Here is a 6,581-nt window from a genome sequence, read left to right as displayed (position 1 = left end):
GGTGGGAACTGTGCCCTGCCCAGGCTCTTCCCAGAACTCTCCCAGGGAACCCACCACCCCGTGGCACGGCTGTGACACCCATTATAATAAAAACTCAAGGCTGGAGTGGCATTTGAACTGAGGGGGTTTCTGCCAAGAGGCATAGGATATGTTAGGGGAAGAACATTTTAGGATTGCAGAGGATTTATAACAGGCTGTTTTGGGAAATACCAAAGATAGGAGAGGAAAAGAATTTAGATGATTTGGGGAGTAACAAGTGAAGGAAAACAGAGATAAGATGACAGAAAGGGCTGTTTGTTTCTAAATAATTGCGTTTGTCTGCCTTTGCCATGTGCCCAGTTAGCAGAATCTAACCTATCTTCTTATCATATTAATTTCTAACTCTTTGTTTTTCCCTGGGTTTAGCGAGGAGCTCTGTCTTGGGTCCCAGAGGAGTCCCAGCTGCTGGACAGATGTCAGGGTCTGGAGGTCTCCAGGGCAAAGGTAGGTGCTGTGTCTGTGTGAGACCACAATGTGTCTGAGACAGAGACAACACTGAGACAACGCTGTACCTCGGGTGCTCCTACATCGAGTGCCAGCAACTTGGGAGTCTGGGATCCAGGGACAGCTGCTGGATCTACATCCTCACTGTCCTGCTCAGCCAGAGGAGGGAGCAGGATGATGCTGTTTGTGCTGTGTTTATGAGTGCTCTGTGTGCCTGTGTCCACCGTGCAGCAGGCTCTGATTACCTGTGCATGTGTCCTGCATTTCTGTGCTCTGCATACATCTGTCTGAATTCTTGGTCATCTCCAGGTTGTTTTTTTGTGTCATTTAAAGACAGCTCAAGCCATGTCAAAGTAGAGAAATTTTGAAGCTCTTGATTTCTGCAGAAAGTGTCTGGCAACATGACAGATGGCAGTTTAAGTTAGTTACAGAGAGAGGGACTTAGCATTTAAAGGCACCTAGCAAACTGAGTTTACTATCCCACATTATCTAGTCTTTTAATAATGAAATTCACACTTCACACAGGCCAATAGATAAAATTTTATCTATTCATTTTAACAGAATATATGAATAGTGAATATGAATAGTGAATTTTTAATTATCTTTTTTTCCTATACTACCATTACTCTTTTTTCAATTATTTCTTTTATGCTCATTTTATTTCTGGCATTTGTTCTGTTTTGTTTTTTTCTTTGGCTTTAGGTTGATTGTGGTTTTGATTATTGTTTTTTTTCCCTTGTGCTGCTTAATGGAAGAAAAAATATCATTACTTATTCACTGATCTTCCACAATACTTTTGAATTTCTGGTTTTTGGTGTTTTTTTTTTCAGGAAGTAGAAGTTACTGTGGGACAAGATCCAGAATATTTGTGAGACTGGTTTCAGCTCAAGATTGGAAGTCATGAAAAAAATGCAATATCAGTACGGATCTTTTCCTTAGATCTAATCACATGTATAGAAGCATGTTTAAGAATGAGGTTTGCATTATTTTTGAGATAGTCTAAGCAACCAGAATAGGAGACCGTAAATATAGAATGTAATTTCACCTCCTGCATAAATCCTATTATCTTTAGGAGAAAGTAAAAAGAAGTGGGCAACTCATGCCACAAAGAAAATGTGCCATTTATGGCATAATGTTCCTTAAATTGCTAAAGCAGTACAGTCTATTTCTGTAAAACATTTATAGTAGTATTTAAGACATCCATAATGATTTTCAGAGTTTAATAATACACTGCAAAGAACATAAGAATGTCTCTTGCAGTGGCCAAGGGCAGCTACCTGTAGAAGAATATAACAAGTTAATCACAAATTAATTTCCACACATACACTCTCACCTTTAGATAATTTGCAGATAAATATTTTTATAGGATTGGATTAAATTAATGACTGGTTATGGATTTTTCTCCTATGAATTTGCCTACTCACTTTTCCAACCTGTGTAAAATAAGTGTCCACAAATTTGCCATATGCTGTAAGGAAAACCATCTCCTTTTGCTTGTTTTCTATCTGCCTTCTGTTACTTTTATATGATGCCCTCCTCAGCTCTGGTGCTGGAACACAGCGAACAGTTAATCCCCATTCAGTATCTCTGTGTACTTGGGCTTTATTGACATCTGTTACAGATCTCATTCAGTTGTCTCTCTCTTTTTTCAGACTGAAGACTTCTTACTTAGGAATCTTCACTGAAGAGTCTTCACATAGATATTTGTTGTGCAGAAGGAATAGTAGACATCTGGGCCACGTTCTTTGCTTTTCCCTCAGCCTTTTGCAGTTCTGTGTCCTCTCAGTCAGACCTACATAAAATATGCCAGTGCCTCTGCTTTGAGTAATGCTTCTAACTGTTGGGGAAAAAAAATGTAATTTATTTAGGTTACATCTGCTATATAGATAGATCACATATCTTGCCACATGTTTCAGATGTCTTAACATTTGGTACATTAGGTGAAACCAGGCCAACATCTGTGAGTATTAGATCTTGCTAGACTTTGATTGCTGATGTACAGAGAGTAGGGTTTGCTCGTTGACCACCTCTGTTCATCCAGAAGCTGCTCAGAGACCCTTTCCAGAGTGAGGGGTACTGGTTTTGTGCCACTGGTTACTCACAGACCATGGTAAAGTTTCTCTTGAAATTATGTCCCAAAAATATTTTAGTCAGTTCTTTATTCTATAGCTTGAAGAGAAAAGATGACAGATGGTGTTTTCTTTGCCTAACATGGAGGAGTTGTTTGTGCTGGCATAGGGTAAATGATATTTCATTATTTCTCAATGATTTTGTGTGGTTTTGAGTGAGAGCAGGAAAAAAAGGGGTGCTTCATGAGTTTCACTGCTCTCCATTAAAGTCTTCTTGCTCAGTCATACTGCAGCCATTTCAGTAAATTCCTGAGGAATTTTACTTTTTTTCCACTCCTGATGACAACAGTAGCATTATGCTTAAGGTTAAATATGATGTCCTGGTTTAACCCTGACTATTCATTTAGCTTTTACTCTGAAGATTAAATAATTCTGTTGTGACAGGAGTGCTTACTGTGGTCAGTGAAAGTTGTGGACAATATTGACACCAGTCTGAATAATACTAAACTGGTGCAACCTTCAAAACTGGGAGGGGGCATTGAGATGGGTAACCCAGTATGGCCAAAGGGATATTCTATACCATGGAAGGTCATGCCCAGTAGGTAAACTGGGGGAGCTGGCTGGCAGGAAACAATTGCTGCCTGGGCATCAGTCAATGTGTGGTGAGCAACTCTGTTGTGCATCACTCCCTTGTGTCTTAGTTCTCTTTCTCACCTCTCATTAGTATTGTATTACTATTGATTTTCTTTATTTCAGCTATTAATCTGTTCTTATCTCAGGCCATGTGTTTTTTGTGATTCACCTCCCAGTCTCACCAGGGGTGGGAGTGAGCCAGCAGCTGTGTGTATTTAGTTGCTGGCTGGGATTGAAGCAAAACACCTTATCATTTTTGGAGTTTACAAATAACAGTTGTTGACTTGCACAAATCACTGGATCTTGTATACACAGAGTATCCATGGATACACTGTAAATACAAGAAAGAATTTCTTATTACTGTGGATGCAAATTACAGAATCACAGAGTAAGCTGAGCTGGAAGGGGCCCCACAGGGATTATCAGGTCCAGCTCCCAGCCCTGTACAGCACCATTCCCAAGAATCACGCCATGAGACTGTTGTCCAAAAGCTCTTGAGCTCTGCCAGGCTTGGTGCTGCAATGGCTGCCCCAGGGAGCCTGTTCAGTGCCCAGACACCCTTGGAGGAAAGAACATTTTCCTGATGTCCGAGGTAAAGCTTCCTGGACATAAATTTAGGCCATTCCCTCCAGTCCTGTCACTGGTCACCCCAGAGCAGAGATCAGTGTCTGCTCCTCCTCTTCCCCTCACAAGGAAGTTGCAACCCCCAGTGAGGTCTCCCCTCAGTCCCCTCTTCTCCAGGCTGAACAGGTGAACTACCCTCAGCTGTTTCTCACATGGCTTCTCCTCAAGGCCCTTCATAATTTTCACTGCTCTCCTTCGGACACTCTCTAATAGTTTAATACGTTTCCTTTGTTGTGGTACCCCAAACTGCACACAATATCTAAGGTGGCTGCACTAGTGCAGGGCACAGCTGGACAATCACATTGACATAACATCTTCATGCCTTGGTTTAGTTGTCAGTAAGTCCTGAAGATTCACTCACCTTGAAGGTATACTTGTTTCAAGTTACTTCAACAACAGCTTTCTGCAGACAATAGCAGAAAGTTCCCAGATTATGAAAGGGTCAGAGAACCTGCACTGTGAGGGGCAACTAAAGGAGTTCAGTCTTTTCACTCTAGAGAAGAGAAAGCTTAGGGACCATGTTATTACAGTTTCTCATTTTTTAAAGGCTAGCTACAGAGAGGACAGAGCTTGTCTCTTCACAAGGATGAGACAAGGGACGATGAGTACAAGTTGCACCAGGAGGGATTTCAGCTTGTAAGGAAAAAAAGAAAATTTTCATGGTAAGAGCAATTTTCACTGGGACAGAGTCCAATTTACTGCAATATCTTTAATAAGCTGCATAATTAATTAAACAGCACATGGAATGGTTATTCTGAAATATTCAGAGATGGTAAACACACGCTCTTCAAAACATTTTTCTGCTTCTCTGTGTTCTTCTCCCCAATTCACTTGTTTATTGACCTGACCCTTTTCCAGGTAATAATCAATTTACTTGCCTACTCAATTACATGCTAAGACAGTGAAATCTTTCATGCATTTTCCCAGAAATGTGGTAAAAGGACCACTAGAAACCTAACCCTTCTTTCTCTACCTTTTATTTATTTATGTTCCCATTCTTTTGAGAGGTTTAAGTTCTTTTCACATGTGATTGTGACTCTGACAAACAGCAGTAATTACCTTGATATGTACTTTATAATGTTTCTTCCTAGCCTAAGTGTTTGCTATTTTCTAGGTTGAACTCCTCCAATGTGAAGAGGTCCTCACTGTAGTTTAGAAAACACTTGGCTCATCTTGATGCTACCTAATGGCTTTAAAAAGCACTAACATTCATTGAGTAATTTTCTCATGTCTGATTTTGACTGCTGGTGATTTGAGTCCACTTATATACAGAGTATGCAAACTGGCTTAACAGGAAACAACATATGACTATTTTGTTTTCTACATACTGTCAGTGAAGGTTGGTCTTTCAGACCATTAAAACACCATCCAAGAAAGGGCAGGACATCACAAGATCCTTATTGATTTCTTTTTTTCATGCATTTTTGTAAGAAGAACGGCAACTCTTGGTATTTTGTAGAGGTTTGGTAAGGGCTCTGTGCGTGTGTTTTCATATCCTCAGAACAAGATACTGTTTTACCTCTTTCATACAGTTCAAATGTGGCTCCCTTTGTACCAAATGCTTAGTTTTCACTCCCATCCTCACATTTAAAGGTAGCATAAATAGACTGAATATGTGTATTTCTTCATAAAGCACTTTGATGTTAACATCCGCAGGCTTGAACTTTGCATAGCAAGTCTCGTAGCCCCTAGTAAAAACCTTTGGATTTATTTGGGTTCCCATAGCTATGCCAAAGAAGAGATGCAAAACCCAGGAAAATATTCTTCATCTGAAAAAAAACCCAAACAAACAAACAAAAAAAAAAAAAAAAAAAAAAAATACCCCAGAAAAACTTACTACATTGAAAAACCTAAGTTTGCTAATTACTATCTAGGTAACTCGTTCTTGAAGGGAGGCCCTGCATGGAATTTTTGGGAGAAAGACAAAGATGTGGTACTTGTAACACATTCTTTACTTATCAAGTTCTTATTCTTCAACAACCAAATTAACTACAGCTTTTAAATAGTGTTATCACCCCAACATTTCATCTGTTTTTTTCTAGTTTCTTACATTGCCATTTCACCATAATGGAAAGATTCATTTGCCATGAGCATAAGGATATAACAAGGTACTGGGAAAAAACTGTATGCAGCTCACCTGTGGTGGCAGCAGCACACAAGCCTGGTGTTCAAAGGCTCTTTGGTGCCTAAAGGGTGTCTGCATGGCAGTCATGTGTGACTACAGGCATATGGAGCTCTACCAAAATAGCAGAGGCCCAGTTTCTTTGATTCCAGTAAGAGATAAGAATAATTAGCCAGGTTTGGGTGCATGAAGCTTGCACAGGGCAAGGATAGCCAGCCCAGGCCAAAGCACTGGCAATGCTGGTGATGCAGGCTTTAAGTAGATTAAAGTTGGCAAAAATTTTCCTGTTCTTTGTGTTTTTACACTTCTGCTTTAGATTGTGGGCATATTCAATGCCCTGCATGTGTGTGTACAAATATATGCATGACCCCAGTGTCACTTGCAATATCCCCACTGCCAGGTTGACTGCCATTAATTTGGTAATGTCATAATAACTGCAGCACTGAAAATGATGGCAGGATTTATGGTAATTTTGATTCCTGTTTCATTATGCTGTGTCTTTAGATGGTTATTTATCTGTTCTTACTGCTTTCAGAAATTTTTGCACGTCATTATGCAAGCTGATAGTGGTTCTCTTAACTAAATTTAAAGTTTCCTATGTGGAGGTCTTAAAAAAAGTTTAAAAGGATCATTTACTTATTAACTAGTGT

At 39.8% G+C, this 6,581-nt stretch overlaps 1 long non-coding RNA gene across 1 annotated transcript; it reads left to right on the top strand.

Annotated features, from left to right (window-relative positions):
* Positions 1-424: 424 nt before the first annotated feature.
* On the top strand, positions 425-5,502 carry LOC113459706 (uncharacterized). The gene is made up of 3 exons (XR_003381203.2): positions 425-483; positions 1,314-1,403; positions 2,136-5,502. It is a non-coding gene; the product is annotated as an uncharacterized LOC113459706 (long non-coding RNA).
* Positions 5,503-6,581: the final 1,079 nt, after the last annotated feature.

Source organism: Zonotrichia albicollis, chromosome Z, assembly GCF_047830755.1.
Source record: "Zonotrichia albicollis isolate bZonAlb1 chromosome Z, bZonAlb1.hap1, whole genome shotgun sequence".
In the NCBI taxonomy this organism is placed as follows: Eukaryota; Metazoa; Chordata; class Aves; order Passeriformes; family Passerellidae; genus Zonotrichia; species Zonotrichia albicollis.
The sequence above is the reverse complement of the archived record's forward strand: the minus strand, read 5'-3'. Positions and strand labels throughout refer to the sequence as shown.